Source organism: Coptis chinensis, chromosome 9, assembly GCF_015680905.1.
Source record: "Coptis chinensis isolate HL-2020 chromosome 9, ASM1568090v1, whole genome shotgun sequence".
NCBI classification, from domain to species: domain Eukaryota; kingdom Viridiplantae; phylum Streptophyta; class Magnoliopsida; order Ranunculales; family Ranunculaceae; genus Coptis; species Coptis chinensis.
The window spans coordinates 17,461,535-17,488,349 of NC_141464.1; the positions used below are offsets into that span (position 1 = coordinate 17,461,535).

At 37.7% G+C, this 26,815-nt stretch overlaps 1 long non-coding RNA gene across 1 annotated transcript; it reads right to left on the reverse strand.

Moving 5' to 3' along the window:
* Window positions 1-2,739: 2,739 nt before the first annotated feature.
* Window positions 2,740-17,762, reverse strand: LOC147475065 (uncharacterized). Its single transcript, XR_015209622.1, has 4 exons — window positions 17,704-17,762; window positions 17,455-17,508; window positions 2,937-2,970; window positions 2,740-2,871 (listed from the first exon to the last, which is right to left on the reverse strand). It is a non-coding gene; the product is annotated as an uncharacterized LOC147475065 (long non-coding RNA).
* Window positions 17,763-26,815: the final 9,053 nt, after the last annotated feature.

The following is a 26,815-nucleotide window of genomic DNA, read 5'->3' on the forward strand; positions in this document are numbered from 1 at the left end:
GTATGAAGCACCGAATTACATGAAACAGATGCATTTGAAGAAGAGATGTTCTACACAACATGACAACAGATCCCCTTCATTGAAGAACTTTTGTGTGTTTCATTTATTTTTCTAGTAAGAAAATCTATCATATAATAAATGGATTACCAACCATGAATTTAGAAAGTTGAGCAAGAGAAAGCTGGATAGTTTTAAAGGCAGTTGGGAACAAACTATTGACTTGAAGCAGGGATGCAATATGTTGTATTCTATCCGACACGGACACGTGGATACATATCTGACATGATTTTTTTTTTTTAATATGGCGTGTCCATGTAACATGGAGTCTAACAAGTATAATTTTATTCTTTGCCTTTCTAAATAATATTTTCCTTCCTCCAATCTAAACTTGTCCCCATTAAACTTGATCCTTCCTCATGCAAATTGACTACTTCTGTGAAAACCAACCTATGCCTCTACATATAACTAACTCTCAGCTCCTCTACATATAACTAACTCTCAGCTTTCTAAACGCCTCAAGAGCATTAGCATGGCTTTGAAACCAACAAATAAATTGGATCTATTGCACCAGGGGAGAAAAATAAGATTTTGTGTTTGATTTTAGATAACAACTTATGATAGATTGGATACAACACATTGTTTCTTATCTATCCCTTTATTTTGCTTGATGGATTCTACTCATCGTAGTTCTAACAGAATGTTAATAAACTGAGACGCAAGGAAATCTTACATAAAAGGAGAAATAAACAATACAAATAAGAACTCATTATTCATTGTAATGCTCAACGCTAAAAAAAAAAATATTCATATAACCCTTGTGAGTCATGATCAGACACTAAGTTCAAAAATGTTACCTGGCATAACTTCAGAAGGTGGTGCAGAATTGAGGAACAATCTTTAACACTCATCTTTCCACTACATGCATCGAGATATGAAATAAAAAATAAGGTCACAAAATCAACACACACTTTCCAACAAGATATGGATTGGAAAGAATATAAAAACCAGTCACAAAATATACTTACTTATCATATACACCAGACTGTTGCAATGGACTTGAACACATGAAAGCACCAATTACGCAGAGTAAAGCCATAATTATAACTTCTGCTTTCTGTAATTAACTTCCCTTCTGGGCCATATGAACTGCCGAGTGCTTTGATTAGGATTCCAACAGCACCACCTCTTAACAACATTTCAAGACATCTGATAATATTCCCTACAAGAAACCAATCCTCAAATTACTCGCTCCTCCAAGTCACAAATAGAAAAATGAGTAAACACATTTAAGATGAAAGCAAACTTGAAAACCTTGCTAGACTTTTCAACCATCGGTCCCATTGCAGATGTAACTCCACCAACAACAACCAAAGTTGCCATAACCAAATTTTTGTTACTGTCATAAAGACGACCTCTAATTACCAAAAAAAAAATTACCTTTTGATTTATTGTTCAAGGCGAGACAAGCCAATGCCACATGCTTTGTCTGTTTCGGATCCACATCGTGTACTCTGCGGAAACAGTTGCCAGAAACAGTAAGGCCATCATGACTTATGTACCAAAGGCTTTTGATACTTAGCCCTTCACGTAAGAACTAAACACCAAGGGCACCAAAGAATGTGCACTAGCGGTGTCCATGGCATGGCGGCAGACACCAAAGAATGACACCAAGATGCGAAGAAGAAGAGCACCACCGGCGGCGGATCAACACCCAAAGAGCGGCAAGCGGGCGCACCCAACATCGACACCACCACCACCACCAAGCAGCAGCAGAATAAGCAGGCACCCAAAGAATCGACACCACCACCACCAGCGAACAGGCACCAAGCCAGTCCATGGCGGCGGCCGGGCACCAAGAAAGGATGACACCGGCCAAAGGCAGTTTCCCTCGAGCTACTTTGTTCACTTAATGAAGTTCTATCTTCAAAAATGATTATATTAGATTGACTTTATGCAAATAAAAGATCCATATGGAAATTTTGGCAAATTCACCAAAAAGACTTCTACATCGGAGTACCTATAAACCAAAAAAACCAATAAAAATAAATCACAAAAATATTGCATATACCGTAAGTGGTTGCATGCCAAATTCGAATAGTCCCATACTTAGAACCTGTGATAATTATAGGAAGTTCGGGATGGAAACAAACTGCTGAAACATTGTGTGCATGGCCTTCTAGAGTCCGAACACAACTTTTGGTTTGGTAGTCCCACACTTGTTTTCCATCCAAATTTTACCAAGAACAAGTTTTAAATTATAATGGGTTAAATTTAGGCGATCGAGCCAAACTCTGCAGATGATCATCATCGAACCCGATAATGAGATACGGCCTATCCCTCGCCCGTGAAGTAATCACCACAGTTCACCCCTTTCATATGTGCATCTAAAGAAAAAAAAATGGGTCGGGTGATCCAAGATTCCAAATCTGAACCATAAGAATCCATTAGATAGCCAATAGAGACTCGCGATAAATATATATTTCCGGATAAACAAGATAAAATGTTACAGCTCAAAACATGCTACTATAATGAAAAGTTTAGAATACCTTGATAGTGCGATCAAGAGACGCACTTGCAAAAGTGTTGGTGTCTTTCGGATTAAAAGTGACATGCATCACATAGTGTGAATGTCCTTCAAAAATATGAGTGCACATCCAACCTTTATCCCAATCCCAGAGCCTAACAAGCATGTCATCAGGCGCGCGGACAATACATATGGAAGTGTCGGATGGACCACAATACATCTGATGTAGTCCGTGTGTGTTTCAAATACTACTTTATCCATCGTATTGTAATTATACACACGGATAAACATATCATCAGATCCAGCAACAACCCATTGCTTTCTCGCGATAAATTTCGAGGAACGCACTGCAAACCCATCATAAATTCTAAATATCCACAAGTTATAAAATGAGACAAATAAAGTGACATACCTGGTAACTCCGTGACCTCAAATTTCACAATTGTCTGGAATAATAACAACAGTTTAAAGTTATCAACGCCTAGAATATATCTAAAAATGAAATATTCACTGGATTGGACCTTATATTAAGTAAAAGCTAATATTTTAGATCTTAAGGAGAAAATGTGTGCAGAGAATTCCGACAAATTCAAAAGACAAAAGACAAGTGTACAACACCGGGTTATCTTGCAGGACTAATGCTTATCAAAAAACCAAAAAACATAAATAAACAAAGATCATCTCAACTCGTCAAATATCCATTATGAAAGAAACACTGAGCATGTCACAGAGAGACGGTTTTGGATTTGTACAATTAGAACAACAAACTAAAGAACAAGATGTTAGGATTACCACTAAGAAATAGCTTCCTATGAAATCTCACCGAAAAGAACAAAGACCCAAAAGAGACTAGAGTGACAAATGTAAGACCTGAAGGGTGAGAAAGCAACAGAAATAACAAAACAAGCTAAGAATTCAAAAAAAAAAATCGCAAAGATTTCAAAGATCATGTGGTCAAACCGTCTTCTTTGCTTAGGCATTTATGCCTAGGGCAGAAAATTTTCATTTCACATTCAGCCATGAGGAAAGACCTCAAACTTTCCCACACGTACCATAGGCTTTCTTGTGAAAAGCAAACATCTAGGGCCAACTACTTAAGGGCAGCAAATAACATTCTTCTATCTATTTTACATGTGGCCCTTCATCTAAAAAGATTAAACATTTATCTGCACCTACATTTACCAGTTTACCGTCCTAGCCACTAAAAAACTTGACTAAAACACATTCACTACCTTTTCTCACTTTGTACTCACACAAACACTCTATCCATAAGAAGAAAAGGTGTTTTTTGTTCGATAGACAATGGTTTATTTCCTGTATTCAGATCTCTCAAACTTGGATGAGAGTCTTTTGCTAGTTGATAAGAGCCCAAAACTGTAGTTTTAACCCTTTAACAGTCATACTTTTAGACCAATTATGTGAGTAATAATTAAGAGTTAACACTGATTACGTGTTTTTATGCATTTCAGGCTTCAAAGTCCATTATGTGCATAAATGTGCCACTTTAGCGAGATAGAGGAGCAAAGGCCGGTTACTAAGGAGTTCTATGATTAAAGGCCAAGATTCAAGAAGACAAAGCCTTTCTAAAGCCCGGTCAAATGCTGAAAAGTCGACGCGGACAGAAACAGCACACAAAGTCAGCAGAACTTCCGAAGGCCATATCTTTGGACTCAGACCTCGAAATGGGGTCTACCTTATGTCAAAACGACCGGCTCGGAAAGAGCTTTCCAATGGTCTAAGCCTTGACCAAATCAGAGGAGCAGAAGTGGACAAAAAGTCTGTTGAAGCCAACTGCAGCTGAAGAGGCCTTTTGAACCGAAATAATTGGTTTTTTGGGCCCGATTCTCGGCCCAAAACATGGCTCCAAGCCCATGCACGATTTTTGGATCTGAAAGTATAAAAATAAAAGCTTAGCTCTTTGTTAATGGTAGATTTTTTGGTAGAGAATAGTAGATTTTTAGGTTAGAAAATAAAGGAGCTTAGAATAGAAAGTACCCATTAGAATAGCTTCTAGATCTAGATTTAATTGTTTTAATTAAGTTAATTTCAAATCCAATTCTTGTTTTAGATTAAACTATTAGAATCATTACTCTTAATTAGTTTGATTAATAAAATAGCTAGTTGTTAAATTTTGATTCTTATCATTTACATTTGTGTTAGATCTGATTCATTTATTACTTGTTATTCAATTCTTAGTTATTAATTAGATTTTAATTATTGTTTAATTTAGATTAGTAAATTTCAATTCTTTATATCATGTTTAGTTTAAATTTAATCGGAAATGATTGCGTAATGATTCTCGGCTAAACCTCCATTAGAGGGGGTTGAGAAGCCTTGATGAAAGCTTGATTCCGACTATCGTAGAATCATCGTAATTTTCTTCCCACTCTAGAATCGATTAGTTCACCATGAGAATGGGTTTAATCATTCACATGCTAGTTATGAATTGGTAGGAATGCCATGTGTAATTAGGGATTAGGAAGAACCAATTAATCTGCGCGGGCGATTCAATTCGGATTACTGACGATTAAATCGTTAATAGGATTAAGTCGAGTTGAGGTGGAATCAATCCCCCTCTAACTCCTTATCATCGAATCAACGTAGCATTCCCATAGTTGTTCTGATAGTCGACTAGTGCATCTTGTGGGTAGTTGCATCGTAGTCTAGTTGCCTTTTCGTAAATCTCTCATTAGACTTTAGAGTTAGAATACTTATACTTAGAAAACATTAACATGCGGAAGGACTAGGAGTGGAACGAATCACTCTACTCCACTATATCTCATAGGACTGAGAGTAGAATTCTTTGATAAAATATAGGCACATAAATTAGTTTTAGTTTACTTACGTTTTGAGTTCATCGTTCATTTCGTAGGTAAACTATTTCATTTTATCTTTTATCAAATGCCGCCGCTGCCATCTTAGTTGCACTTTCGCATTGTTTTCGTAGTGTAAGTACTTTTCTTAAAAGTCCCATTTCACCCACCCACCCATGTTTGATTCATACTGTGGCTTTCCGTTTCATCGTTGAAAATTTCAGCGAGAATTACACCGAACCAGCACTCGCCGTAAGGAAGAGCTTACCTGCCCTATAGCTTCTACATCAACGCTAACCCGCCCCCATGTGGAGCGCGACCCGCCCTAAAAACACTGTAATTTGAAAATTACACGAGTCGCGCATCATACTTCTGAGAGCGCTTGCAATTCCCTTTGTTAATTTTTCCGAATTCTACGCTTTGACTTCGAACTTTGATTTTTCAAATTTTTCAGTGTTCTAACTTGTTATATACACCGAACACGCCAGAACAAGATGTTATTCATAAAGCGAAAGCAAGGACGAATCGGTATTCCTTTCTTCCACACCTCGCATCTCCTGTTAGAGGTTTATACTAGTATATCAGAATTGTTTGGAGTGTTGATGTAAGTAGCTAAGTTTGGTTTTAGCCTTGTATGAGATTAAGGTCTGGCCGAACAAAAACAGCGAACGTAATTACACAACAACGTCAACAAACAAGTCTATCTAGTATACCACCCACTACACCTCTAGCTACTATTTCACACACATCACCTGACACAATGCCCGACGAAGAAGAGACTCCTCTCTCTGACTTCTACAAAGCCTTGAGCGATAGCCCCAAATCTTGCATCGTTCTAGCAGACCCAGTGGGGGATTTCCGAATTCCCCAAATATTTTAATTTGTTACCCGCTTTTCATGGATTAGACCATGAAAAACCTTATCGGCACACGTGGGATTGAACAAGTCCTAACAACATTCCACCATCCTACGGTTGGTGCGGAACAAATTAAACTCGGGATATTCCCTTTCACCTTAGCCGATAAAGGCGGCGTCTTGGTTAACGCCCAAACGCCTAATTCTCAGGACTCGTGGGCTAAACTTGTTCACCTGTTTATGGAACATTTTACCCACCCCTAAAGACGGATGAGATGTTTTCCAAGATTCATTTTTTCGACAAAATCCTCATGAAACATTTTCGGAGGCTTGGAATCGCTTCACCGATCTCCTTATAGAGTGTCCACATCATAACTTAGCGAAAGACACGTTAGTTCGTGCCTTTTCAAAGGACTTCTACACCACCATAAAGAAGTCCTAGACATAATGAATGGGGTAGTTTCTTAAGCAAAGGAGCCTCGGAGGCTTATAAATTTTTAGAGGATCAAACTAAGCGAAATAACAACTGGGGGTAGTGATGATATCCACCGCTCCGCTAGTTCATCAAATACAGTTAAGGCCGCCGGTATGTTTGAAATTAAACACGATCCCGAGCTTAAAACTCTAATCGAATCACTCACTAAAAAGGTAGAGGCCATTTCTGTTCAACAAAAGCCTATCCCCGTCATGAATGTAAATTCAAATCCATGTAGTTTCTGTTGGAGCCCTGAGCATCCCGACTCCCACTGTCCTATTGCCTATGAACAGGCTTGTTCCATTAATAGTGAACCTAACGCCCCTTGGAGACAAAATCCCAACTTCAGTTGGAGAAATAACCAACACGTCACACCTCCAGGGTACAATAATCAATATGTTAGGCCAACACAAAGTTTTAACCAAGCTCCACCACGACAAGGACAGGGGCAGGGTAATTTTAATAATTATAACAACCAAGTGCAACCTCGACAAGGTCAAGCACAAAGTCAAGGTGGTTATAATAATTATAATGCTAATAGAGGTATCGTTCCGGTAAATAATAACTATCAAAATCCACCCATAAATAATTCACGTAAAATAGTTCCAGTCACACCACCCATGACTACTACACCCACACAACCGGATCGTCTTGACACCTTCATACAAGTGAGCAAAAAACTTTTCCAAACCATGGCTCAATCTAACCAACAACTTCTACAATCCGTTAATAATTTAACCCAACAGTTGGCTCAAGATAAAGCCCAACCCAAAGGTGTGTCTCCAGGTCACGAAATACCTAATCCTAAAACAACAAATACAGCCTTTGAGGTAACCGATAATACTAGTAATGAATATGAAGATGTAGGTGAGCTAAAGGCCATCACCACTCTCCGTTCTGGCAGAGTGGTTAATAACAAAGTAACTATGCCTATAGTAACCCCACCAGTAGCCCCTACACCTGCTATTTTACTAGATACCGAAATAGAAACTGAAGAGCCTACCACTGTAGAGGTACCAGTTACAACACAACCTAAGAAACAGAAAGCCACGGTTAAACATCCAGGTGATACCATTGCTAAATATAAACAGAAACCACCGTTTCCACAAAAATTAGCCGTGTTAACTAGGGATACTAATTATGAGGAGATTAGGGATGTTTTCAAGAATCTAACTATAAACCTTCCCTTCCTCGAAACTATAAAAAAGCTACCACACCATGCTAAGTTTCTTAAGGAATTGTGTACTACTAGGCGTAAGACCAATATACCAAAAGACGCCTTTTTAATAGAACAATTCTCAACTCTATCTGAACATAATGGAATTGTTAAGTACAAGGACCCTGGTCGTCCTACCGTACAATGCACCTTAGGAGATTCTTATACGACGACCGCGTTATTAGACTTGGGGGCTAGTGTTAACTTACTCCCGTTTTATTTGTATAGACAAATAGGTCTAGACGAGATGCAACCCACTAAAATGACGTTGCAATTAGCTGATCGGTCTATTAAGTATCCTAAGGGTGTCGTCGAAAATGTTCTGGTAAAAGTTCAGGATTTTTACTATCCGGCTAATTTTGTCATCCTCGACACAAAAGTCGTTAACGACTCTGTCCCGATCATCTTAGTATGCCCTTTCCGGCAACCGCCAATGCGCTCATTAATTGCCGCGATGGTTCAATGTCCATGTCTTTTGGCCATCTTGCTGTTGAATTCAATGTTTTTAAAACAAAGACACAGTTACCCGATTCGTCTATGGATGGAGAGGTTAGCATGATCGAGAGCTTTGCTCGAGATTATTTCAACAACACGTTCCCTGATAATCATATGCCCAAATTTCTTTCCTTTGGAAGTTCAGACTCCAACATTTCCATCCCTACACTAGTCGATACACATAGTACGGATGAGGATGAGATAGATGACTTTCTCAAAGATGTAGAGGACTATCATAGTAACGAGGATATGACCAATATAGATGAGCAATTCGATGAGTTTCTTAGAGCAGGTGATGATTCACCCTATCAAGAACTACTTTGCACAACACCCACCTCGACTCCCCTCCTTCCACCCTTTCAAAGGAATCTCGAGTTTGCACTCGATCCTTTTGTTTCTTCTGTGCTTCATAATTTTTTAAATTCACCTAGTAAACAAATACTTTAGAAGACAAAAGCGTTTGACACCTTCATTTTCAGACTGGAGACAGTCCCTACCTACACTATGAATGATTTTTGTGCTAAACCCACATCCTCATTTTTTTCCATGTTTTCCTTCTACAACTTACCCATATCCACCATATTCTCCACAACCATTCACTCTTCCACACTTATTCACTAGAACACCCACTCATTCAAAAATGAAAAAGAAGGTGCATGCTAGGTTACATAATAAGGTTATCCGATTTCGCTTTCATTTTACTAGGTTGCGTCATAGGAAATCTTGGTGCTTGATTGTGTTTGGATATGTTTTCTGTGATATTTATTTATGGAATGATCCACAACTATTTTGGTTGTTGATATATGATAAACTGCATGTTCATACATATGTTTAGATAAGTCTCGAGTATCTGACTATAAACGACTCAACTTTTGTGTTTGGTGCATTTCCTTTCATTTCCATATATTGGTGAGTGCACCATTAAGGTAACCGGGCCCTCCCTATGGAGTGTGTGGCTGTAAGTACCGGATCCTAAGTCCATGTTTAAACATAATTCACGTTTTCCACTCTTGCATGTTTTCTCGGATTTTTTAGTCATGTTTCTCTATGGGGTGAATTATGTCTTTCTTGTTTATTGTTTTCTTTTAAAATTAAATATATATATATATATATATATATATATATATATATATATATATATATATATATATATATATATATAAACATAGTAATATAGGAAGTCTCGAATCGACTTTAAAAAGACCATTACTAAAAACAAATTTTCTAAGCTCCGTTGTAAAAAATTTGTTTGGGGGTGGGGTGTTCATGTTTCCATCCTAGAATGTTTATGTCCCATTACAGTTGCTTAGGCCGTTTAATTGTATTACGATTCGGGTTGACATAATCCATGAATTTAGAGTTCAATTGTTTGCATAACGTACGTCATGCACGCACTTCGAGGCATTTTCCACTATCTTATATGTCATCCACGGTCGGAATAGAGTGTTTTATGGATCATTGGATTGGAAATTCTCTCCTAATCATTTCCATATCTCATTCGCAAAAATCGGACCTGTAACGAAGCGGCAATTTTGATTTGAAGTTTCGCGAAAAATCGAAAAAAACCACAAATTTCGATTTGGGCTTGGGCCCAACCCGCACCCACAGGCAGCGCACTCGCGCCCTTACCTTAGCCCAACAGTCACGATCATCTTCCACAAACCGCCATTAACGCCCAAAGCTTCAAACAAAGCCTAAAAAAAAATAAATAAATAAAAAGAAAACCTAATTAACCTACGCCCCCAGTTCAAATCGATTTCAAATCTAATCTAAAAGCTTTCCACCACCACCTCCACCAAATTAAATAAGCAAAACCAACTGAAAATTCCAAATTTTGGTGCTGCCGCGCCACCACTCCACCACCACCACTGTTTGCTTCAGTCGGTCGATTCAAATCCCACCACCACATTCCATTTAAACCCCCACTACATTCCAAACACCAATGGCTCAACAACGCCAAATTTTACCAGAGCAAGCTTTTACTGGCGACCACTTCGCACCGTTTTACGGTGATTTAAATGATCGATGAGAGATCGGAATAGCTTGTGGTACTCGACTGAAGCCTATTACCACGAGGACTTAGTCCGACGGTTCTACAATACGAGGGAGTTGGAAGGGACTAGGATTTTTGTTGTGGTGGCGAAGAGGAGGAAGGAAGTGACTACTGGATTGTTGGCTGAGATTCTAGGCATTCCGCCTAGAATCCATCTGGATGTCACGTTGCAGGAGTCCCAACATAATGGGGTAGAGCCATTGATGAACGAGACAGTTACTGAAGGGAACTACAATGCGAGGTCGCATTGTGTTCGTCAGGCTTCCCTTAGGACCAACCAGCTGGCTGCAACTCAGTGGATTGGTCGGAACGTCCTGGGGAAGGAGAATGTCAGCGACATCGGCCTGAACTGCCTCCACATCTTATGGATACTCCAGGAGCAAAAGTATGAGTTCTGCATCTTCGAGTTTTTACATAGCATGATTAGGGGAGTAGGGAAGTCTGTTGCACCTCTCCCTGTGTTGATAACCAAGATCATGCTGAAGTTGAGAGCAGCTCAGGCGTCGGATAGGACTTACATCACCCTACACCGAAACCCACGCATCTATAGGGAGTGTGTCCAACGAGTTTGGAGGTTGGCTGAGGATAGAGAAGAAGAAGAGGAGGACGGTGGAAATGAGAATGTCGAGGAGGATGGGGGAAACGAGAATGCCTCGGAGGATGAGGAGGATGTGACTTGTTTTGATGCGGATGCCTTGGAGAGGTGTTGGTCAGACGCAGAACGCATGGCTGTGATTCATTGTGGCATGCGTTTGCTCAACACTATCTGCGAAGACCTCCGGACTCGACAGGCAACGATGCATCATAACTTCGAGATCCGTACACAGAGAGAGGATGAGAGATGGGAACATATTAGGGCCGAGCTAGAAGCTCAGCGACAGTTCCGGGAAGAGATGCTTACACGATTCCCACCTCACGGGGACTCTCCTTCTGATGACACACCATCGAGGCACGAGCGTCGTCGCCGAAGGACGGATGGTGCTGGCCCATCAGGAGCCTAGGAGCCATCTCCAGACCATGTACACTCCGCTACCAGTACTGGAGTGGTTAGGGATAGCATCGTTTGATGTTTTTATGTTTATTTGTAGTTTCATTATTGTTATTTATTTTAATGTAAGTTTTATTTCCGTAATTTAAATTTTGTAATGAAATGTACTTCGAATGAAAATTTTAATATAATGCGGTTATTTTTATTATGCGTGGTTGTCTCATATTGATCCCACCTTCCCAAATTGTTTGGGGGTGGTTTTATCTATTCCAGCATGATTTTTATATAACCCTCGTGTTAGAATTTATTGCGGAGTCAAGGTGAAAAGATGGCCGTTTAGGCATATCTAGGAATAAGTATAAGGGTAGGATGAAATCTCAATTAAATAGGTAGATTCTATCATAAATTCAACCTAAAAGATACTAGGTTTGAATTAGAATCAAGAAAATGAGTTGTTTCCGTTTTCGGGTTTGGAAATTTTAGGATTTCCGAAAACTGCCGTAATTAGTTTTGGAAACTTCCCGATCCGTTTTAGCAACTTAAAACCTATATAAACTTCATACATTCTACACTCATAACTCACACTACACCTAAACTCCATCACTCACCTTTCACTCCCACGATTCCCACGTTTCGGCTCATTTTCCGAAGTTTCAAGCAACTCGAAAGCTTTCTGCTTCTACAGAGCGCACTTCGTGCTCTGCATATTTTTTTCTGAATTTTTGTCGAGCGCGACTTCGCTTGCTGAGCCGACCGACCAAAACACGGAAATTCCAACTATTCAGAGCGCGCGCTTCTATCGAGAGACTTCCGACTGGACGCGGACCGTAAAATTTCCAGTTTTCAATGAAGTATCCGGATCATTCGCAACTATTCCAGAGCGTAAGTTTGAGATGACATCTCCAACATTGATACCGGAACAGTCTTTCGAGGATTTGTTCCAAAGCACTACTTATGGTGCTTGGTTTTGCGAGGCGATCACATACGTTGGTTGGGAGCCGCTTATGGTAAGACCTGATACACTTTATTCTCCAACACTAGCATCTTATTTTTACGATAACTGCATTTTCTTTGAAAGACCAGATGAAGAACAAATGTTCTCCATCAACATTGATAATGAACCAATGGAAATTACCAGGTTCTTGCTAGCATTTGTTCTTGGACTTGCTATGCCCGCTGAAATACAAGACCCATGGTGCTATTGGGTAGATAATATGTATGTCTACACTTACGAAGTTTTGCATGAGTCGTGGGCGCAGCGGGCATTTTCCGTTATAGATGACCAAAGGGGATATAACGTCGCCTTTGGTAGCCCCGTCTATGAATATAGGAACCGTTATGTTTTGGATCATGCTAAATATTTTAGGGAATGGCGTTTTTCTTCGTGAATGATGCCACTTTGCCGCCTTCCTTGCTTTAGCCACGGGGCGTATGTGTCATGACCTTCCCCGAACCTTGATGTCTAGTTTAGCTCGATCCCATAGCATGAGGCATAAGTACCTTCTTATGCCCGCTCTAATTTCCGTGATTATGCTATGTTTCTTTCCCCGTTTTTGTACACGCTTTCACGGATTGGATTACGGCCGACAATCGCGACCCACCAATAGTATTATTCGATCTTTCCGGTAATGACTTGGCAGGGGTGGAGGATACAACCTCATCGTTGCACCCTACACCCCGTCCGCACCAAGTGGCTCTTAATAGGTTAGCAATAATAGATGATAAATGGCGGGAAGCCTGGCAAATTGTCATGGCATGGCAGGACGCGAAGGAACCTCACTTCTTTATGGAAGAAGAGAATAATGAGGAAGATAATGAGTAATGCGGGAGATAAGGTAAGTTTTCATTCTAGTTAGTGTCTGCTTATGTCCCAAGCAATTTCATTCTTGTTAACCCCATAATGGGTAGAACTCGTATAGAATTGTGTCAGTTTTTTATTTCCTATATTAGTACGTTCTAACTTTGTTTTGCAGATGTTCCAGAATTTCATGCGTTTCCATGGTATTTTTCTACCCTCTTTATTTAAATGCTTTGAGGACAAACCATACTTTTTGTTTGGGGGCATAGAAACACGTGTAATTAAGGCATCTGTTAGGATATAGATAGATATAATATGCATTTGTTTTCTAGTTAAAATTTTAAAAAAAAATCAAAAATATAAATAAATAAGTTATGCTATACACTTAGGAATATTGGTATTGTTTTCTTTCTCCATGCTCTTAACAATCTATAAGTCTCACGTAGCTTTTACATCAGAATAATTGTTAGAAACTTAGGTTAATATGTAGGTAATAATCTTTGCATCTATCTATAAATATATTACATGAGTATCTATAATTGTTAGCAGTAAGTTTCTGAAATCTAGGCTATAATACTTATTCTACAAATCTCGTGAGAATATAGCCTAAAGCCTTATATGAGCTTAAACATTTGAGAAATGACACAAGGGAGAAGTAAAATCCGGATAGAGATATCACACGTCCACTTGCTTGATCACTATGTCATATCCTAAGCGAGAATTTAGGCCCTCTTTGGATCGATATAGCCAAAAATTCAAACCTATGAATTATTTTCCGCTAGTCGCCCCTCTGAGCCTTTCTTTAGCCTTTCATAAACCACAATCCCTTTACCCTGTTACAAAAACAAAAACAAAATAAAAAAATAAATCAACCTACCCAATTTAGAATAAGTCTGAGAATAGAATGATGAAGAAAGAAGAAGAGAAAAACCTGTGTAAACAAAAATTAGTTAGTTGCTTCAGGAAATAAAGAAAAGAAGTTTCCATCCAAAGAAAAGAAAAATAAAAATAGAAATAAATAAAAACTCCAAAAAAAAAATAGAATAAAAGGAGTCAAAAGCCAAAGAAAAAAATATATATATGGCTAAGGATGGAAACAAAGTGTAGAAGCAAAAGTAAATAAAAAGGTTTTCTCTAGTTACATAATATGAAGACTCTATTATCTCAGGCTTGTCCTTTTTGAATATCCATTTCCTTCCTTCTTAAACCATCTCCTAATCCCCGTAACACATAATAAAGACCTCTAGCTCAATTAGGAATAGGTTAGTGTGATAGTAAGTGGCATATACGTTTGATCGACTCCGGCTTCCTTGTTGTCATTGAGATTGTAAAGTAAAGTGTGCCCACTACGCAGTAGAGTAGCGAAACTTGAGTGGAAAAATCAGAGTGTTGTATCTTGACTATTATTGTGAGAACCTACTTAAGGACGCTATTCCGAGTTTCAGAAACGGACCTGCTATTGCATTTCATAGTATTACTCATTGTATATATGTTTATTGTATATGATTGATTATTATGCATATATTAGCTCAGGTTTTTGACTTGGTTATTCTTGTTCATAGCTAGTGAGATGTATAGATAATTTGGAGCATGAATAAGGAAACAATAGTTTTCTTTCTTAGTCGTTGTAGTATAGATGAAGTTTGTTAGTACCTTCACTGGAAAACTCTCACGAGGCTATAACTCGTCCACTAGGGAATTCCTAGTGGTTTAAGGCTTTGTTGCATATAGTCAATGCAATCGCACTCAGCGAAACGAGAGTAGATAGAACTCCATTTTTGGTCACATATTCTAATTTCTCATCTTTGCTTGAGGACAAGCAAAATGCTGTTTGGGGGTGGTTTGATAAGAGCCCAAAACTGTAGTTTTAACCCTTTAACAGTCATACTTTTAGACCAATTATGTGAGTAATAATTAAGAGTTAACACTGATTACGTGTTTTTATGCATTTTAGGCTTCAAAGTCCATTATGTGCATAAATGTGCCACTTTAGCGAGATAGAGGAGCAAAGGTCGGTTACTAAGGAGTTCCGTGATTAAAGGTCAAGATTCAATAAGACAAAGCCTTTCTAAAGCCCGGTCAAAAGCAGAAAAGTCGACGCTGGGCGTAAAACAAAGACACAAAGTCGCCAGAACTTCCGGGCGGCCGTATCTTTGGACTCAGACCTCGAATGGGGCCTACCTTATGTCAAAACGACCGGCTCGGAAAAAGCTTTCCAATGGTCTAAGCCTTGACCCAATCAGAGGAGCAGAAGTGGACGAAAAGTCTGTTGAACCCAACTGCAGCTGAAGAGGCCTTTTTGGACTGAAAGAATTGGGTTTTGGGCCTGATTCTCTGGCCCAAAACATGGCTCCAAGCCCATGCACGATTTTTGGATCTGAAAGTATAAAAACAAAAGCTTAGCTCTTTGTTAATGGTAGATTTTTTGGTAGAGAATAGTAGATTTTTAGGTTAGAAAATAAAGGAGCTTAGAATAGAAAGTAGCCATTAGAATAGCTTCTAGATCTAGATTTAATTGTTTTAATTAAGTTAATTTCAAATCCAATTCTTGTTTTAGATTAAACTATTAGAATCATTACTCTTAATTAGTTTGATTAATAAAATAGCTAGTTGTTAAATTTCGATTCTTGTCATTTACATTTGTGTTAGATCTGATTCATTTATTACTTGTTATTCAATTCTTAGTTATTAATTAGATTTTAATTATTGTTTAATTTAGATTAGTAAATTTTAATTCTTTATATCATGTTTAGTTTAAATTTAATCGGAAATGATTGCGTAATGATTCTCGGCTAAACCTCCATTAGAGGGGGTTGAGAAGCCTTGATGAAAGCTTGATTCCGACTATCGTAGAATCGTCGTAATTTCCTTCCCACTCTAGAAACGATTAGTTCACCATGAGAATGGGTTTAATCGTTCACATGCTAGTTATGAATTGGTAGGAATGCCATGTGTAATTAGGGATTAAGAAGAACCAATTGTTCTGCGGAAGCAGCTCATTCAATTACTTTACGACGATTAAATCGTTAATAGGATTAAGTCGAAGTTGAGGTGGAATCAATCCCCTCTAACTCCTTATCATCGAATCAACGTAGCATTCCCATAGTTGTTCTGATAATTGACTAGTGCATCTTGTGGGTAGTTGCATCGTAGTCTAGTTGCCTTTTCGTAAATCTCTCATTAGACTTTAGAGTTAGAATACTTATACTTAGAAAACATTAACATGCGGAAGGACTAGGAGTGGAACGAATCACTCTACTCCACTATATCTCATAGGATTGAGAGTAGAATTCTTTGATAAAATATAGGCACATAAATTAGTTTTAGTTTACTTACGTTTTGAGTTCATCGTTCATTTCGTAGGTAAACTATTTCATTTTATCTTTTATCACTAGTGACTTGGCCATTTATAATATTGCTAATAAAAAATTGATCTTGGGCACATGGATTTGAATTTTGAAGGGAAATATGTCTCGTAAACTGATAGACAATCTTCTTTTAAAGTAGGAGAGTTTATAAAAGTAGAGATATTATATATGATTAACAAATGGGAACGGAATACATGTGTAGGATAAGATATCCTACAAAACAAACAGAAATAAACATTGGACAGCTCCCATATGAATGTCCACTAGCTTGGAGAGTTTATCCATTGAAAAATGTCCCATAGATCATTCTTGGGTTATTTCAGATCAACGGCTTTCCCTCATTGTTGAGTTATCCTATTTCAACAACAAAGCCTGTTAAGAAAATTCTTTAATAGTTTAATCGAAGTTGCTTGCTAAACTATACTCACAATAGAACATAGTTTTACCTTTTAACACGGTTTCTAGATCCATCACCTTTTTTAGCAATAAAATTTTAATGGGCATGCAAATTATAACCAACCAAGAGAGGAGCCTACAGGCATCTGCAGGGACAATAAGACATCCTAACTAGGTTGGAAAACAACAAAATCTACATTGTTATACATTTAAATTGTTTTGTACAATTTTTCAAAGTCGAAAGGAGATGCATGACACCATTGTAAAAACAAACAGAACAAGTTAAATCTGAAAGAATCCATGAAATCAGTCTAGCTATGCTAAAAAAACAACAAAAATGCCATCCAAACAAAGCTACTTGACAAAGTTTTTTTTCGGAGTAGAAAGCAAAAAAAAAGTAGTTAAGTTACAAAATCAGATGGTTTTATTCCCTCATTGCATTTCGACTTGACAAATAAAAGTTGCAAACATACCGGTTAAGTCAAGAAATGCCTCAGCATCAGCCACCTGTTCTCTAGGCGTTTGAACTATAAACCAACAACAAAATTCAACATATTAGCCAAAAAATAATGACATAAGGACGCCACCCCCATCAAACAGAGCCCACACACTTCCTCTTCTCATTCTTTTACAGACATTTTCTGCTAGGATGAGAGTCATTTGTGATTTTCAGATCCTCTCACTTACAGATTCATTGAAATGATGTTCTAAATCAGATTTACCTCGCACTTGATGTAGATGACAGAATTCCATTATATATAAACAACGCCAATATAATTAACATTGCCACTGATGTTGTGTGAAACTCCGAATCAAGTGAAACCCGAAACTGACATGAAATTACAAACCCCAAAATCAGTGAATTACAAACGACAAAATCAATTTGAGAGAACCAACAACTAATAAAAATAATAACTAAATTGAACGACACTTGTTTTTAATTTTCAGAGAAATTAAAGGATTTGAAATTAGGGCTTTTAAAATTAGGGATTGTAACCATACAAATTATTCTAGGGCTTCAAAAACCTGCGAACATGGGATAAATAAAAGAGATCGAAAGAGAGAGAGAGAGAGGGGTTTACCAAACACTTTTGTGGATGTGAGTGTGACTCCTCGCGAATGGAGAAGAAGATGAAGAACACTTTTGTGGGGGTGGGGGTGGTCTGGATTGCTTATTGCTTGTTCTTCTTCAAGAAAATGGAGTTGACAGAAGAGATGAGATCGATAAAACTTTGTTACAAATTTACAAGAGCTGCCCTTTGAAATTACGGACCTAACACGCGCCTTATTTCTCGACGCCAACAAGCCGGCGTCGATGTTTTAGAATAAATGCCAAAATTAAATCACTTAAATTTCTGTATTTTGCTGACGGTAATTATCAATTTCTGACGCCAAAACACCATCACAAAATTTGTGACGCCAATATGGCGTCACAATTAGAAAATGCCCAGTGTCACAAATATGCTATTATGGTGTAGTGTTCTAGAACTCATTGTAACCCCTATAAATAGAGGACCTAAGTGCCTCATGTAATTTGCCAATTCACTTATACTCTTGTCTCCAGAACTTGAGGCAGAGAGAGATTAATAATAAAAGATTCGGTTATAACTAGCTGAGTTTTAATAAGTTAGTCTTTCTAGTCTCATGTTCTTCGACTCTTCTTCTTCTCGTTCTTCGTGTTCTTCCTTCTTTATGGAAGGCTAATCTTCTCCTTCAAGGGAGAAGATGAAGCCTGTGCTTAGGGTTTGTTGATTCTTTTGGTTTATGGTATTCTCCAATCAGGTTAGTTCTTTATATTTTTAATTATTAGTTTCATTGCCCAGACCAGGAGATGGAAGTATAGATTAAGGTTTTTATTTATTGCAATCGGATATCATGCTACTTTAGGGTTTTATTTATTGCAATTGAATATTTGCTAATGACATGCTTTTATTTATTCTTATTGAATATAATGCTAGAATAGAATTTTATTTATTGTAATTGAATATTATACTATTATTCTATACTTTTCTTCTAGTTGTATAGTGTTTTAGAGTAAGGGAAGTATTCCTTGTGTTTGCCTTAGATGGTGATTCATTGAATAGCTGCCCAAGTTCATATAACAGGAAAGAAGATATTAATAGCATAAACATAGGAACAACCTTAAGTAGAGTTATTCGTTAACGATGTTTCGTCCAAGAGGGCATCAGTACTCGCTCGATTGCCTAATTGTAGTCTACTTGTAAGAACAACCATGAAGCAGAAGGTCATAGATTTAAAGTATTGGTGGATTCTAATATCTTGAATTCCCCTTCTTATAAATTCTCAATAGTTTAGTTAGTTTAGTTTAGTTTAGCATTAGAATCTACAATATCTATAATCATACTTTTTAATCCTTCAAACCCCCTTTCCAGTCCTGTCCTTCATATAAACATACACTTAAAAGTGGAACTATACCCTACTCATCCTTTACTCATTGAGGGATAATTAGGTTTTGATACCCTTCTATTTTGTTCAACGACCATCATACATCATATATCATCCACATCCCATATCTCATAAACACAAAAAAGAGGCAAGGTCAAATGGCATCACTGCCGGTTTAAGTTGTTTATGTTTAACGTTTTCTTTCAAGATTAGAAGTTTGGATCTTGAGGTAATTTTAGCCGCATCATCCATCCTTTTGCGAAAGAGAGAAGCTTGAAGGACATTTCGAAGACAAGATCTACCATCCATGTTAGTCGAATCTTCATTCTTTTTATTTCATTCTTAGTATAGTTGCATCGTAGTTTAGTTTTATTTCATTCTTAGTATAGTTACATTCTAGTTTAGTTTTATTGCTTTCTAGTATAATTGTATTTAGGGCCTTTTCAACAATTGAAGTTGTAAGCCAACACAGCAAAACATCAAACTCTAGTGTTTCTTGTCTGAATCTTGACAAACAGACTATCGTCTGTGGGCCGTGGTACTTAAGCAATCCAAGTGATTCACCATAACCCTAGAAGAGACAGCTTTAAACAACGGGCGAGATACTAGCTGCAAAGCCCAACCCAGTTAAAGGAAAGTAGTTTTATTTTTATTTTTTAAAAAAATCCAAAAAATTAGTATAATTACATTTTAGTATAAGTTAGAATAGTTCATATTAGTTTAATTGCATTCAAGTATAGTATAATAGTGTTCGTCATTTTTTGCAAAGCATTTTCTAGTGTATGCCCCATCGTCCATATCGTCGTCCGGTAAGAACACAACAGTGGAGAACGTTTAACAACTGACTCACAAGAATACTAGACGCGATTAATACAATGGCCGCACGCAATGATGGAGGTGTTATGGACACCAATAATCCTGAAGCTATCCCACCCATGCAAGCACAGCAGAGGAAGGAGCTGAACGATTTCTATTCGCCAATCATTGGAGACCCACCCAGCAGTATTGTTTTTCCAGAGACAGAATCTAACCAGTTTGAACTTAGAGCATCCGTAATCTCTATGCTTCCAAAGTTCAACGGTTCAGACAATGGTCAGCCTTATGTTCACATGAACAAATTTCTTTCAGTCCTCAGAACTTTCAAGAACCAGAATATCAGGGATGAGAGTATCAAGATCATTCTGTTCCCACTCTCACTCAAAGGTAAAGCATCTGAATGGTTATCTGCTCAACTGATCAATTCCATTGATTCCTAGGAGAAGTTAAGAATGAAGTTTATGAACAAGTTCTACCCACCCCAGAAGACTGATGCCATGCAACAAGCTATCAGCAATTTCGAAGGAAAGGCGACTGAAGAATATCATTATAGTTGGGAGCGATTCAACAATCTGCTAGTCTCGTGTCCACATCATGGATACGATAAGAGCACACTAGCTTATTTTTTCTTTCGAGGACTTTCTACTATGAACAGGCAGATTATACAGTCAATGCACAATGGCAAGTTTACATCAATGGATAGAGAGGAAGCTTACAACTTTCTCGAGAATTTAGCTGAAGAAACAAAACAATGGACTACTAGTAACGAGGATGTCGCTAGCATGGAAGTGGAGCCAAACCAATTTGGTTACCAAGCACATGAACAAGCAGATCAAGAACTGAAGTCTACATTGGCCAGCTTGGCCACCAGCATGGAAACTCTGAGTAAGAAATTCAACCAGTTCTCCATGAATCCCTCCAAGATCAACAAGTCTCAAGCTAAATCTCTCCCAATTATGCAAGCTAGCCGATACTACGAAGTCTGTTCGAACACTTCTCATGCAACTCTAGAATGTTCTGGTTACTATCAACATGCACAAATTGGAGAGTACAATATGAACTCATTTTAGAGGCCCAACCAAGGTGGTAATAACTTTCAAGGTAATTATTGGAGATAGAACGTTGGACCCCCAGGTTCTCAAGATCAAAGTTATATTCCACAGACAAATCAAGCTTCACAGTTGGTTCCTCAACAACAACTATACTCTCAACAAAATTCCAATACAAGTGGAGAGTTAGTTAGACCCGATCCTAGGAGAAATTATGCCGCACCGCCAACCCTCGAGAATGCAATTACTTTGCTATCACGAAAAATCGGTTTGAAAGTGTTCTAGAGTTTCTTGCACAGTCTCACCAATCTCCAAAGAATCTCGTGCAAGTCAATGTTCTAGAATGGAGTCTCTAGAGGCTAAGGTCGACCAACTCACTACTGCTTTGTCTGTAAAGACACAAGCCACTCAACCTAGCTTATTGGAACCAATATTAAGGAGTGAAGATGTATGCCACATTGGGACAACTTCTAGTACTAATCACCTCCATGATCATGTCAGCTCAGTTACTACTCTCAGATCAGGATTGAAGATAGACAACAAGGTTGACTTACCTTCTCATGATAACATTGCTATAGAGCAATCGGTCAAGATTTCAAATGAAGTTCAAAAGGAAGGGGAAATCCTTTTCACTCCCATTTGTCAAGATGACCAAGACAAGATATGCAAGAATTCCGAAGAGACAGAAGAGCAGACACATGCTGATGTGGTTGTACCAAAGGCACCTTTTCCGATGTTTTTTGCTCAAAGAAAAAAGGACAAGCAATTTTTAGAGATGAAGGAGGCATTTGAGAAAGATAAAATCAATATCCTTTTTCTCACAGCCATCAAGCAGTTGCCATCATATGCCAAATTCTTGAAGGATGCATGGAACATAAAGAGAAGTACTCATGTTCCAAAGTGAGCGTTTCTAGCTGGACAAACAACATCTGTTATCCATCAGTAAGCTCCAGTCAAGCTCAAAGATCCAGGAAGTTCTACAATATCATGCAAGATAGGAGAAAAATTCACAGGTAATGCTTTTTTAGACCTTGGTGTTAGTGTTAATCTCTTGCCATATCATGTGTACCAAGCGTTGGGCCTGGAGAATCTAAAGCCTACACAAGTCAAATTAAAGTTAGCTTACCATTCTACCAAGATTCCCAGAGGCATAGTTGAGGATGTTCTTGTTCAAGTAGCCGATTTCTACTATCCAGTGGATTTCATTGTGATAGACATCAAGGAGGCCTTTGATAAAATTCCAATTATTCTAGGCCGACCTTTCCTCGCTACCACAAAAGCTTTGATAAATTGTCATAACGGTGAAATGAAGATCAACTTTATTAAGATGTCCATGGACATAAATATCTTTCACCTATTGCATAAGGATTGTGATGACACCGAAGGTGAAGAGGTGTACTTCCTTGATAGAATGATACAAGAATTCGTCCCATTCAAAGATACAATTGAAAGTGCTCAATCTACAAAAAATTGTGATGAACCTGAGAACCCCACCATAGAGGCGTTGCTAGCCATGTTCTTGGAATTTCTGTAGAAAATTCAGGATTTAAGTGAGCAGAATGGAAAATTGACAGAGAGAGTATCATATCTTGATAAGATGAACTCTACATTTAAGGATGAACAACAGACTTCTACCCAGAAAAATTAGTTGCTATAGAATCAGCTTAAAGAAGTGTTGAAAAAACAACATAATCTAAAAACTGAAATGAGTCTTCTGGAGCAGAAAGTGGACCATATTGATAAGAAGCATTGCACTGTTGAAGCTTCTTGTACACCATCATTGTCTGAACGAGAGAAGTATGTGAACCAGTCTACCGCCCACCTTGAGCGCAGTCAGCCAAACATCCATTATCATTATTGTGGTGGTAAAGGGCACATCAAATACTATTGTCCTGTTAGAAAGAAAGATTTTCGTCAATCTTCTCCACAGAGGAACCACAAGGCCTATCACATGATAAGAGCCCAAAACTATAGTTTTAACCCCTTAACCATCATACTTTTAGACCAATTATGTGAGTAATAATTAAGAGTTAATACTGATTACGTGTTTTTGTGTATTTCAGGCTTCAAAGTCCATTATGTGTAGAAATATGGCACTTTAGCGAGATAAAGGAGCAAAGGTCGGTTGCTAAGGAGTTCTGTGAATAAAGGCCAAGATTCAAGGAGACAAAGCCTTTGTAAAGCCCGGTCAAAAGCTGAAAAGTCAACACGGGTAGAAACAGTGCACAAGTCAGCAGAACTTCCGAAGGCCGTATCTTTGGACTCAGACCTCGGAATTGGGAGTATCTTATGTCAAAACGACCAGCTCGGAAAGAGCTTTCCAATGGTCCAAGCCTTGACCCAATCAGGGGAGCAAAAGTAAACGAAACATCTGTTGAAGCCAACTGCAGCTGAAGAGCCCATTTTGGACTAAAGAAATTGGGTTTTGGGCCCAATTTTCCGCCCAAAACATGGCTCCAAGCCCATGCACGATTTTTGGATCTAAAAGTATAAAAGCAAAAGCTTGACTCTTTGTTAATGGTGGATAGTTAGGTTAGAAAATAAATTAGGTTAGGATAAGAAAAGTAGCCATTAAACTTTAGATCTAGATCTAGTTTTTTACATTCATTCAATTAGTTAGTTTAGAATCATATTTAGTTTTTAGAATAAAGTATTAGTTCTTCATTTCAATTTAGATTATTGCTTAAATTCTTATTTAGATTTAGTTGTCTTAAATTCATAATTAGTTATTCACAATCTTAGTTCTAAATTAGTTTTAATTTCGCTTTTAATTTAATTATGTCTTGTTCTTATTATTGTTCTTGTGTTGGGAATCGTAGTATAGAAATTTCACATCAAATCATTACTCTCACCATTGTTTCTTTTCAGTGTGTCGAGTAGTTGAATTCTATTTAAGTCTTGAGGGTTTAAGAGTGGAACTAATCGACTCTCGATATTACTTCATTATTGAGAGTAGGAATATTGATATAAACACGTATTTACGTAAATTGATTATTTGTGTTTACGCATAGATAGTTAGAATACGTAAAATCACTTTTATTAAATGGCGCCGCTGCCGGGGATGATATCCCCGCGTATCATACTGAAACAGTCTTTCGAATACTTGTTCCAAAGTGACACCTATGGTGCTTGGTTTTCAAGTAATCATACAAGCGGATGGCAATCTTTAATGGTAAGTTCCTCATGAACTTTACTCCCCTCGCACTTGCCTCAGATTTTTATAACCATTGTACATTCTTTTATCGGATGGGTGGAGAACAAGTGTTCTCCATCAACATTGATGACGAAACAATGGAGATAACTAAGTCCCTGTTGGCTTTTGTTATTGAGATTCCTATGCTTGCTAAGATTCAAGACCCATGGGGCTACATAGTTGATAATTTCTCTCTGCTACAACTATGAGCTTTTACATGAGAATTATGGGTCCCAAGATTTTCCGTGTAGAGGACCAAGGGACATATAATGTAGCCCTTGGTAGCTTGTCCCTTAATGTGATACGGTAATGTTCTTTATCATGCTAAACATATTAGGGGAGTGGCATTTTTCTTTTGCGAATGATGCCACTTGCGATGTCTAGTTTAGCACGAGCCCATAGCATGAGGCATAAGTATCTTCTTATGCCTATATTAGTTTGCCGTATTATTATGCTATGTTTCTTCCCTGTTTTTGTGCCCGCTTCACCTGACCGGGTTAAATCGACATTGTGAGACCCACCAATTCTATTATTTTTGATCTTTCCGTGCAATGACTTGGCAAGGGTGGAGGATACAACCTCATCGCAGTTGCACCTTACACCCCATCCCACCAAGTGGCGCTTTTTATGTGTTAGCATCCGTAGATGATAAAATGGCGCAAACTTGGCAAATTATAATGGCATGGCAGGATGATGCTAAGGAACCTCACTTCTTTATAATGGGTGGAACTCTTTATAGTCAAGGCGTCGGCTTTTTTATTTCCTATATTAGTATGTTCTAACCTTGTTTTGCAGATGTTCCAGAATTTCACGCGTTTCCATGGTATTTTTCTACCCTCTTTATTTAAATGCTTTGAGGACAAAGCATGCTTCTTGTTTGGGGGCATAGAAACACGTGTAATTAAGGCATCTGTTAGGATATAGATATGTATAATATGCATTTGTTTTCAAGTTAAAAATTTCAAAAATATAAATAAATAAGTTTATGCTATACACTTAGGAATATTGGTATTATTTTCTTTCTATGCTCTTAACAATCTAGAAGTCTCAATGAAGCTTTTGCATCGAATAATTGTTAGAAACTTAGGTTAATATGTAGGTAATAATCTTTGCATCTATCTATAAATATATTACATGAGTATCTATGATTGTTAGCGATGAAGTTTCAAAATCTAGGCTAGAGTACTTATTCTACAAATCCTGTAAGAATATAGCCTAAAGCCTTATATGAAAGAAACATTTGAGAAATGACACAAGGGAGAAGTAAAATCGGATAGAGAAATCACACGTCCACTTGCTTGATCACTATGCTATATCCTAAGTGAGAATTTAGGCCCTCTTTGGATCGATATAGCCGTAAATTCAAACCTATGAATTATTTTCTTCTAGTCGCCCTCTCTAAGCCTTTCTTTAACCTTCCATAAACCACAATTCCTTTACCCCCGTTACAAAACAAAACAAAATAAAAAATTCAACTTACCCAATCTAGAATAAGTCTGAGAATAGAATGAGTGAAGAAAGAAGAAGAGAAAAACCTGTGTAAACAAAAATTAGTTAGTTGCTTTAGAAAAAGAAAAGAAGTTTCCATCCAAGAAAAAAATAAATAAATAAATAAAAACTCTAAAAATATAATAAAAGGGAGTCAAAAGCCAAAGAAAAGAAAAAGAAAAATATGGCTAAGGATGGAAACAAAGTATAGAAGCAAAAGAAAATAACAAGGTTTTCCCTAAGTTACATAATAGGAAAACTCTATTATCTCAGACTTGTCCTTTTGAATATCCATTTCCTTCCTTCTTAAACCATCTCCTAATCCCCGCAACACCTAATAAAGACCTCTAGCTCAATTAGGAATAGGTTAGTGTGATAGTAAGTGGCAGATGTGTTTGATCGACTCCGGCTTCCTTGTTGTCATTGAGATTGTAAGGTAAAGTGTGCCCACTGCACACTGGAGTAGCGAAACTTGAGCGGAAAAATTAGAGTGGTTTTTGTCTTGACATTTATGTGAGGACCTACTTAAGGACGCTATTCCGAGTTTTCATAAACGAACCTGCTAGGCATTTCATAGTATTACTCATAGTATATATATTTGTATCATAGATGATTGATTATTATGCATATATTAGCTTAGGTTTTTGACTTGGTTATTCTTATTCATTTGCTAGTGAGATGTATAGATAGTTGAGACATGAATGAGGAAACAATAGTTTTATTTCTTAGTCGCTGTAGTATAGATGAAGTTTGTGAGTACCTTCACCGAAAACTCTCACGAGGCTATAACTCGGTCCACTAAGGAATTCCTAGTGGTTTAAGGCCTTATTGTATATGGTAAATGCAATCGCGACTCAAATAAACGAGTAGTTAGAACTCTAT